At 38.3% G+C, this 11559-nt stretch overlaps 1 long non-coding RNA gene across 1 annotated transcript; it reads right to left on the bottom strand.

Moving 5' to 3' along the window:
• Nucleotides 1-343: 343 nt before the first annotated feature.
• Nucleotides 344-11346, bottom strand: LOC134221249 (uncharacterized). Its single transcript, XR_009982286.1, has 4 exons — nt 11209-11346; nt 10961-11142; nt 10529-10631; nt 344-862 (listed from the first exon to the last, which is right to left on the bottom strand). It is a non-coding gene; the product is annotated as an uncharacterized LOC134221249 (long non-coding RNA).
• Nucleotides 11347-11559: the final 213 nt, after the last annotated feature.

Genomic DNA, 11559 nt, shown 5'->3' with positions numbered 1-11559 from the left:
ATTTTTCAACACAGCGTAACGCGGTCGATTTAAAAAATTTGAAATGACACCCGGTATAGTAACACAGCAAAAAAAGTTGTTGAATATTACATCGAAATCGCTGCAACCAACTGAATCCATCGGTTGTTGAATATTACACTGCTCGATGTACTCGAGAGCTCGCTGTGTAATAAACAGGAGCGATGTAATTTCGTACGACGTAATAAATAAAACGACGTAATCAAAGCGATGTAGATGAATGTGATGTAAATCCGGTAAATCCCCAATATGCATGGTAGGAATATGTGAATTATCATTATTTTGGTAATATCATGTTCATAATGTAATATTTTCTGTTGTAAGTCATGTCTTTATTTAAATTTACGCATAAGTATAATTTTACTCATACAATCTACCAGAGCTTGAACATTTTTTTAGTCTATTGTAGGCACATACAAATTTGGTTACTTCCATACAACTAAAGCAGCAAAGTATTCTTTAGCAGATGATCGGATCCTGGTCGGATCCATATGCGATGAAGATGAAGTCGGTGAAAACGCAGCATTGTGTTTAGACCACCATGCACAGCTACATCATATCGTCCCACTTCAGAGCTCCACATTTATTGCTTATCAGGCGAATTCCCAGACAAGTGGTATTGTTCGCTCGCTGACTTTGATTGTTGATTGTTCATGTTGTCCATACGCAGCTGTTAACTAGAATGGCAATATCGGCCAGGGGTGGCGAGTCATCGTGAACATGAACCTCTGATCCGGTGAACTGGTATGACGACAGGATTGTGCCATCTTGCTTGAAACTCGAAGGACAGTTCTAGACGAATTTCCATGGTGCACCGTTGAAAATACTTATAAGACTTCAGTATCTAAAACAGGTGAAAAAAAAGTTTAGGGCTGGTGAGGAACAATGATTTAAGATGATTCATCTAAGAAGTAGATGATTCTTTGTAGGATTATCTTCAAGGAATTGTTAAGTGGTATAGCATCTGAACCAACTAGTGATTCTTGAATTAACCGCAGTGAAATCTAGTACAAAATATATTTCGGAACGATTATAGGAATGGTTTGATCCAATAGTGAATGTTGCCCAGAAGGATTTCAATCGGAATCTCAGAATGGGAGGATTTTGATGGAAATACTATTCTAATGCAAATCTCTCTGTGAATCCGAAGGGAAGGGAGTCCGGTTGACGAATCCGAAGAGAATCTGTTTTGAGATTCCGGAAAGAATTTATATGAGATTTGGGAGATTATTCTTTCTGGGATTCCAAAGAGTAACGCTGAATAACTCTTGTGGATTCTGAAAGGAATACTTAAGGAAGTCAGATGGAAATCCTTTGGGGATTTCAAAAAGTATATAATTCAGGAATTCCTAAAGAAATCTATCAGGGATTCGATGTAAATACATCTGCGATTATTATAAAGGGGTATCTTCAAATATGTCACTCAAGGAATCCGATGAAAAAGATATAGAACGCAATTCTTTCTGAATTTATATAAAACTACTTCATAAATCTTCATAAGTTTTGGGATTTCAGAAAGAATTCTCTTGGTATTATGATGGAAATACTTCTGGGATTGCATAGAAAATACGAATAACTCACTCAGATGAATGTCTATCGGATGTCCACAGCGATTCCCGCCAGAAGAATTCCTTTTAAAATTTCAGAAGCATTTCTATCGAAATCTTGTAAAAATCCTCAAATGATTTCTTTTGGGTATTAATATCATCATTGGAATCTTGATATCTCCGTATGATTCCATTTATACCTCGAATTATACTTCGGAGGTTTCTCCTCGAAAACCCCAGTGGATTCTCTTCGAAATCTCTGGACGATTCTTTTCTCTGGAAAATTCTTTTCGGAACACAGATGATTTTCTTCGGAATCTCCAAAAATTCTCTTTGGAATCCTTGAAGGATTCACGTCGTATCCCAAGGGGAAGTCGCCTAAAAATCCCCCTCGGAATCCCTTGTGAATTCTTTATGGGATTCCCAGAAGGTCTCTTTACAATACTGGGAGGATTCTCTTCGAAATCGACGGAAGATTCTCTTCGGAATATTGGGAGGATTATCCTCTAAATCGACGTAGGACTCTCTTTGGATCCTCTTCAAAAACCACGAAAGATTCCCCTTGGAATCCTTGGAATATCATCTTTGAAATCCTTGGAAAATCTCCCTCAGCATCCATGAAAGATTATCATCAAAGTCCCGGAGGAATTTCCGCAGTAATCACAAAAGAACTCTATCAGAAATTTATAAAGGATTCCGTTTAGAATGCCCGAAGATTTTCCTTCTGAATGATAAAAATTCCCTTCGGATTAAGCATTCCCCGAAGGAAAACCTCAAAGTATTCTCTTCGGAATCCTTGAAGGACTCTTCTAGAAATCCCCGAAGGATTTTCTTCGAAATTCTCGGAGGATTATCTTAAGGGATTTTTTATTATCAGACGGAAAACCTTCGGGCATTCTGAAAGGAATCCTTCATCAATTTCTGATAGAAATGTCAGCGGAATGTCAGCGGAACGGCAACGGAAACGGCAAATTTGACAGTTAGCCCATACATTTTCTGTCAAATTTGCCGTTTCCATTGCCATTCCGCTGACATTGTGTTTGGGGCTTTAAGAGAATCATAGCATAGCATAGTTACGGTGTACTTCGTAGTGATACTCATATTTTTCTTTTGAAATCCTTATTCAGATTTCTATCAGAAATCAAGGTGGGTGTGGTCTTTGATTTCAATCTAGAATAAAAATCACAAAAGCATGAGGATTACTACTCCACGCCCATCTTCACCGTAACTTGGGAGGGGAAGGAAGTGTTGATGTAGTACTTACTTAACGAGAGGCCCCCGACTCAGCGACACTCTCATAAGTACCACGAAGTTGGATATTGGGGAAGGTATTCGTTGGGTAAGACGCGCGGCTACAAAGCAAGACCATGCTGAGGGTGGCTGGTTTCGTTTCCCGGTGCCGGTCTAGGCAATTTTCGGATTGGAAATTGTCTCGACTTACCTGGGCATAAAAGTATCATCGTGTTAGCCTCATGATATACGAATGCAAAAATGGTAACCTGGCTTAGAAACCTCGCAGTTAATAACTGTGGAAGTGCTTAATGAACACTAAGCTGCGAGGAGGCTCTGTCCCAGTGTGGGGATGTAATCCCAATAAGAAGAAGAAGAAGATTCGTTGGGTTAGGATTTGCCTGTAGCTGACAATGTGACCGTGGTAGATCTTACACCGTAACACACCACGCAAAGGTGTCTACCAAGTGTTACGAGGCTTTGGTGGTTCCTAAGAGAACCCTTCGAAAATACCGCAGATAATTATCCAGAGTTTCTGAAGAGAATCCTTCATGGATGCTGAGGGGGATCTTCCAAGTATTCCAAGGAAGATATTCAAATGTGAATATTCCGGAGGATTCCGAAATTGTGCAGAGGATCCGAAGAGAAACAGGAATTGTAAAGGGAATCCGAAGAAAGACTTCCGTCGAGAATCCTCTAGGGATTTCAAAGAATATCTTCCTGGGATTCTGAAGAAAATCCTGCCTAGTATTCCGAACAGAATCATCCGGGGATTTTGAAGAGAATCCTCTGGGGATTCCGAAAAGAATTCTCCGGGAATTTCGAGGAGACTTCTACTTGGATTCCAATAAGAATCTTCCAGGGATTCTGAAGAAAATCCTCCAGGGATTACGAAAAGAATTCTCCGAAAAAGACAATCCTCTGTGTATTCCGAAGAGAATTCCTCCAAATTTCAGAAGAGAATCCTCCGGGATTTCCAAAAGTTCCGAAAGGAATTCTTCTGTGGTTCCAACGAATATCACTTTGACTTAGCAATGCATGCATACGCAAAATAATCGTCAGCTCATAAATTTTCCAAAACTGACCTCAGATTGTTGATCGGCCACACCTACATCCTGTAATCGTCGGAGGGAGTATCGTCAGTTGGCATTTATATGGACGAAAATTGCACACGAATCGCATGAACGATTTTATTGTTGTTTTTTCTCTGAAATGTACTCAATACTATTTTAGAGACGACGAAACTTGAATGCAGATTAGTTTCTCCCAAATATTCTGGATTTCAGAGCCTTGGTCTGCCAAGTCAAATGGGCTCAATACAAAGCCAATAGCAACCCATGGTGTCCATATAGGCCCTTAGAGGGCGTATGCATGATTTACGATCTAGATATGTCCAAACCAAATGTTCTAAGTTTTTCAAATCATTCTTGAGTTCAAACCAACTGGTTTACCAAGTCAGCTGCGCTCAATACAAAGTCAGTACCATACATGCCAATAGAGCCCATGGGCATGATTTAAGATTTGGATATGTTCAAACCAGATGTTCTAAGTTCTCCAAATCATTCTGGAGTTTAAACGAATTGGTCTACCAAGACAACTGGGCTCGATACAAAGCCAATATCAACCCATACAGGCCCTCAGTAGTCATGTGCAATATTAACGATTTAGATATGCCTGTCATAAGACGAGTTTATACAATCCCATTGAATTCCACCACTTAATTGTATCTTGACAGATACGTATTTCGACCTCAACAGTAAGGCCGTCTTCAGTGTCTCGTACTTGACTCGAAGTCGAGTTAAGTGGTGGAATTCGATGGGATTGTATAAACTCGTCTTATGACAGGTGAAAACATTCCACTAAAAAGCTCAAAATAATTTTCTTATCGATTTAGATATGTCCAAACCGGATATCTTAAGTTCTCCAAATCATTCTGGAGCTCAATTTGATCTTACAAGTCATCTGAGGTCAGTACAAAATCAATAGCAAGCCATATTCTCCACCTAAGCCAGGATTTACGATTTAGATATGTCCAAGCCGGATGATCTAAGCTCTTCAATTCACTGTGGAGTTTAGACCAATTGATCTACCAAGCCAATCAAGACACCAATAGCAACCCATGGTGTTCATATAGGCCCATGGAAGCCATGCGTATAATTTGCGATTTTGTTATGCCTAAATTGAATGTTCGATGTTCTCCAAATCATTGTGGAGTTTAAATCAATAGATTTTTCAAGTCAATTGGGCTCGGTTTAAAACCAGTAGCAACCCATGATGTCCCCATAGACCCTTAGAGGCATTTCAGAGGAATTTCCTGGAGGCATTTCTGTAGGAATCTGGTGGAATTTCTGAGATGTTTATGAAAAAAAAACTTCCCATCACAAAATTTTATTCGCTCAATCGATTCTTTTATTTATTCAAGGTCAACATTTCCAAACAACCCATAGTATTTAACGCCTTCAATTATTAAAAAAAAACCTAAAACAAAAAATCGAAAAAGTACTGCTTTTAGAATTGGTCTACCATTCTTCAGATTTTGAATCAACATCAGGCCAATCCAATGGTTTCCACGTGCAGAAATTTTTCTTTTTGATTTAAAAAATAGTTAGAGGCTTCAATTAATTCGTTCTGCACAAAAGTTGGTATAAAATAAATCAAAGATTTGACTGGGATAATTGAACGAGATGAAGTCTATGGCGAGGAAGATCGAACCAATGAAGAAATTTCAGGAATAATATTCGTGAGAATTTCAGAAGAAATGGTAAAGTTTTAAATTCTCTACTAGCCGATTTTGTGGACATATTTCCAGAGGAATGTACAACGGAATTCCGGGAGGAACTTGCAGAGGAAACGCTAGAGGAATTCCCGGTGAATCTTCCGGAGGACCTTTGCAGAAGAACTTCGAAAAGGAGCTTCCAGAAGAACAACCAGAAGGAATTTCCCGGAAGAACTTCCGAAGGAACTTGCCTGAGGAACTTCCAGAGGCAATTCCCAGAGAAATTTCTGGAGACACCTTCCGGAGGAACTTCTCGGAGGATCTATCCGGAGGAACTTCCCGGGGGTACTACCGAAGGTACTTCCCGAGGGAACTTCCCAGAGAAACTTTCGGATGAGCTTCCCGGATGAACTTTCTGAGGAACTTCCCAGAGGAATTTCTGAGTAACTTCCGGAGGAACTTCAAGAGAAACTTCCCGGAGGAACTTACCGGAGCAACTTTCCGCAGGAACTTTCCGGAGGAATTTCCCGGATGAACTTTCCGGAGGAACTTCCTGAAAGAAACTTTCCGAGGAATTCTAGAGGGATCTTCCTGGAGGAACTTCCGGAGGAACTTATCATCTAACGAGTAATTCAATATAATAAACATTCGTCAAGCAAATGTAGTCTACAGTAATAAGGTCTTCAGTATGATGGGTATGATTTGAACATTGTTAATCTTAAGGATATCAAAATATTCAACCGATCAAATTTTCACAAAAACATTAGCGCTGCCGAGCAGATGACTTTCGAAATAGTACGATCCGTAACAATATGGTTTCGACCCCTGAAAAAAATCTGTAGTAATCGCCAGCTTTCTAAAACTTACGGATTCTACAATATCTAAGCCAACGAGTATTTTTATATACAACGCCACCAAGCGGATGAGTTTTGAAATATTGTGATCTGCACTGCAAATAATTTTTCCACCTGTTTTTTCAGGTGAATTCTACGTGAATCAGAATGTCAATCTCGATTCACATGACTCAGGTAAAATGTACGTGAATTTCACGTGACGTTTTCTGCTCAATACTAACGTAGAATTTACGTGATTTTCAGGTGAAAAAGGTTGGATGGTCTTGTAGATTTCAGTACAATCCATGATTTTCTCGGACTTATGGCCCATCCAGAATGCTATGCGCAGCGGCACGTTCTGACAGAAAATACATGGGTTAACTATCAAAACGCGCCGCTGTCCTCATCATTGTGGGAGCTCCTTTATTCTTTAAATCAAAATTTGCATTTATTGAAAAAAAAAAAAAAACATTTGCCAAGCATTAATGACTACAGAGAACGCATTGGTCAACATTACAAAATATTTCGGGTTTAATTAATTTTAAATCTGAGTCTATCTGTAGCCTTTACTGCTTGGATACTGTTTCCACTTTCATATAATTGTTTTAATTATACTTTTATACACTAATTATAACCGAAAATATGGAAAAAAAAAGTTTATCGGCATTTCTTCATAATAATGTTGGCGTCATTTTCCTCGAGATTTTCCTCTGTGAAAATCTAGTGATGTCAAATCCTCGGCGCGATTAACTCGTACAAATTGCCTTTCTCCATTCTGAAACAATGTTAATTATTTTAACAATGAATTAATATCAATGATTCCGTATGAAAAATTTATACTTACATGAGAAGAAAGTTATTGTGCAACAGTATCAAGTCGCCTTGCAATATTAAAACTGATGTCGCCATATTGTCTCACATGCGAGTCGTGGCCGAGGTCATGACAATGGTTTTATCTCAGGTTTTATTTACCATCATGTCATATATAATTCACCAAAAATTCACGTAGATTTCACCTGAAATTATGGTAGAGGTCACCTTTATATTGGTGAACTCTACGTTCATCACATGATGTCTATCATATTCGAGTTCTCAAGAGTTTACCTGAATATTCAGGTAGAATGTACGTGCACGATCGGTTCAGTGTGTGACAGCTTCGTTTTCAATTCTTGAACAAATTTGTAGAAGACGCAACATTCCAAATCTCAATACTCATTAACACTAGCGCCACCAAGTGGATGAGTTCCGACATAATATGATCTGCAGCAGTTTGGTTTTGTCCTCTAGAACAAATTTGTGGAAAACTACAACTTTCTACATCTTAGGGACTCCACAATAGCTAACCAAACGAGTATTCTCTTAAACGTTAGCTCCGTCAAGCAAATAGTTTCCAAATATGATCTGCGAAAAAATTTGTTTTGACCAAATTTATATAAAACGGCAAGTTTCTGAATCTCACGGATTCCAAAATATCTAACCCATCGAGTATTCCTTTATACCCTAGCGCCACCAAGTGGATGAGTTCAGAAATAATATAATCTGCGACAGTTTCGTTTTGACCTCTTGAACAAATTTGTAGAAGACGGCAACATTCCAAAATTAACGGATTCCACAATATCTAACCCAAGGTCCCAAGGAGTATTTTTATATACACTAGCGCCGCCAAGCGGATGAGTTTTGAAATAACATGATCTGCGGCAGCTTTGATTTGATCTTTTGAACATATTTGTAGAAGACGGCAACTTTCTAAATCTTACGCATTCCACAATATCTAACCCATCGAGTATTTCTGTATACACTAGCGCCGCCGAGCGGTTGAGTTCTGAAATATTTTGATCTGCGACAGTTTTGTTAACGTTCAGTAAAGCTTCCCCCAAACACACCCGACGCGATTCTGTCGTCGTTGGTATGGAAGCGTAGATAGAACATTGCCAGCGACCCAACGATAGAATCGTGACGATTAGTTGTCGCCGTCGCGGCGATGAAATTGCTTAGGTCTGGGGGAGCCTTAATAGTGGAATGCGGGACGTTTTTGGGACGACAGGCTATACGGGACAAGTAGGCTAAATCCGGGACTGTCCAGCATAATCCGGGACGTCTGGTCACTTTAGATTAGGAACAAGTACTGCCAAATGACTCGCATGTGTCGACAGTCGGTTCCTCAAGCCTCAAACACAATGGAACGGAACGGATACGGCAATGGTAGATTTTAATCTCGAAAATATAAAGGGTAACTGTCAAATCCTGCCTTTACCGTCACCGTTACGTCCCTTTACGTAAAAAGAAAACTTAAAGTTATGGAAAAAATAATTCGAAAAAAATAATACACTTCATTTTGTCACCTGATGAATGATTTGATACCAAAAAGATTCATAAGTTAATGAAAAGTTTTGAAATGTATGTGGCTAATGCAATGTATAAGTTTTTTCTTTACATATCATAAAGCCCCTGCTTTGGCAAAAAGTAGGTATTCAGGGCTTTATCCGTAAAATCATTTCATCCTCCGACATAATTGTTAGTCCATTGAAATATAAATGTAATCAGTCAAAATCGTTTTTTTGAAAATCAATTATCTTTTCAAAACATTTGTAAATGAAATAATATTTCATAAGCATATTATTAAAGAACGTTGTGATCATTTTAATTAAGGAAATCAAGAAAAAAAAAGCAAACAATCATTAATTAAGCTACATACAGTGTATATAACAGTGTATATAACATATTAGCCTGGAGCTACTGCAAATATCTGTATAGCCCACACATAAATCATATAATATATGGAATTATTTCCACAGTGTTAAAATATGCGATTTGTAATTCCATAAGAAGGGGCCCTCCTTAGCCGTGCGGTAAGACGCGCGGCTACAAAGCAAGACCATGCTGAGGGTGGCTGGGTTCGATTCCCGGTGCCGGTCTAGGCAATTTTCGGATTGGAAATTGTCTCGACTTCCCTGGGCATAAAAGTATTATCGTGCTAGCCTCATGATATACGAATGCAAAAATGGTAACCTGGCTTAGAAACACTAAGCTGCGAGGCGGCTCTGTCCCAGTGTGGGGATGTAATGCCAAGAAGAAGAAGAAGAATTCCAAAAGATTTCCGCTAGGAACCTCGAAATAATTTGCTACGGAATCCCAACAGGAAGCATTTCGGGATCCAAAATGGAGTCGGTTCAGAATTTTGAAAAGATAAAGTTCAAAATCCCAAAAGGTTTCAAGTCTCAGAAAGATTTCCTTCGTGCTTTCGAAAAGATTTGGTTCGGAATAACGAAAGGATTATCAAGGAAAAAGTATTCGTTTCGGAATCGAAAAAGTTTTAGTTTCGGAATCGAAAAAGTTTTAGTTTCGGAGTTCAGAAACAAAGCAGTTCTAATTCTTAGTAGGTTTCAACTATGAATCACGAAAGTATTTGGTTGAGAATCCCAGACAGATTCGGTTCGGAATCCTGAAAGGATTCGATTCAGAATCCCAAAAAAGACTTGGTTTCGGATCTCAAAAGGATTAGTTTTCCAAAAAAAAATCGTTTACCGAACTTCAAAAAACCGTTTCGGAAAACCAACAGGCTTGAACTCGTCGGAGTCCCGAAAAATATCGCATAAAAATCGCAATAGAATTTGGTTTAGAATCCCAAATGGAACTCGGTTCAAGATCCCCGAAAGGATTAAGCTCAAAATTTCAAAAGGAATCAACTGGGAACCCGAAAGAATTTGGTTCGGCATCTTAAAAGGATGCGGTTTGGAATGTCAAAAGGATTCAGCTCGGAATTCCAACAGTAGGGGGAATGACGACTTTGGCAGGTTTTGTTCTATTATTGTCAAAGGGGTTTTTGTTGACCAAATTTTATGAAGATTGGCCACAATATTCTTTGATATGCAAAGAATGTTAAGGCCAAATTTGAGCATAATTGGTTATAGAGAACCCGCTTGCCAATAATAGAACAAAACCTGCCAAAGCCGTATTTCCCCTATTTGATTTGAAATTTCAATAGAATTAGACTAGAATTTCTAAACAGATTTGACATAGAAATTTAAAAGTATTCTGTACGAAATTGAGACTGAATTGAAACGGTTTGGAATCCCGAATGGATTTGATTCGAAATCCCGGTTCAGTTCGATTCCAGAGAAGTTTTCCACCACCGCATATGCTTCCCGAAAGATCAAATATGGTTTATATGTTTTAGTTCTTACCAGTTATTCGTGTTCTCCAATTCATCGTGTCTTGATGCTATAACAACTTTACTTTGTGGCATATTCGTTTTCTTTTGGCAGGGCAGTAGAACGAGTACCTCCACTGAAATTCAAGATAATTAAATTAGTAGATTATAATACTTCGTACATTGATTTTCTAAATTGAAGCGGAAATGACCAAGCATGAAAATCAGAACGGCAACTCATTTCTAGCCATGTAACGAGATTTCTTAGAATTAGTTTCTATAGCACTAATAAAGATAACTAAAACTTAACCTGGTCTAGCTGGACATTTATACAAAGAACTTCCTGGACAATTTTTTATAAAAATTGTCTGAAACCCCCACTTTTCGATAATAAACATCTGTCAAAGACGCTTTATGCTTTCTATTAGTGTTTGGATCATTTTTTTAAATTCGACTATTATCTTACTTCTGGACCGGAACAGGGCAACCAATAAACAGTAAAGAGGCCGCACACTTGCTATTAAGGTCTTCCGGCATCATTTTCATGATTCGAAACTTATCGCCGCATATTCAACTGAAAACCAAACCAAACTGGTTGATTCCTGGCAAGTTATTTCTCGTTATTGTTCTGCAATATGGTCGTAGTTCCTGAAACATAAATTGAACAATAATCAGTCATTATATAGTTATCCTAAATAAGCAAAAGAAACTTACATCTTGTACGGCACCACGTTATAATAAAGTCTATTATTATCACTTTTTTGGCTGTTATAATTGGTGTTTAATAAGATAAATAATTGAAAATCTAAAAACTCTCACGCGATGTGCGCGATATAATTTCAAAATGGCACCTCAACCTCAACTCAACCAAACTCGATTTTGTCGGACTGAGAATGGGAAGTGCAGTGCAGCCAGATTTAATATTGTATCATCATTCGACGCAATATTACAATAAATTTGTGTAATAGTACACACGCCTATCGGAACCAGTTGGTTGCACTTGTTTCTGTGTAATATTATCATTTTTTGTATGTTAATATTACACGAATGTGACGTTATGCCAAA

Source organism: Armigeres subalbatus, chromosome 3 (genome assembly GCF_024139115.2).
Source record: "Armigeres subalbatus isolate Guangzhou_Male chromosome 3, GZ_Asu_2, whole genome shotgun sequence".
NCBI lineage: Eukaryota > Metazoa > Arthropoda > Insecta > Diptera > Culicidae > Armigeres > Armigeres subalbatus.
Note: the sequence above shows the minus strand (reverse complement) of the source record. Positions and strands in the feature narration are given on the sequence as shown.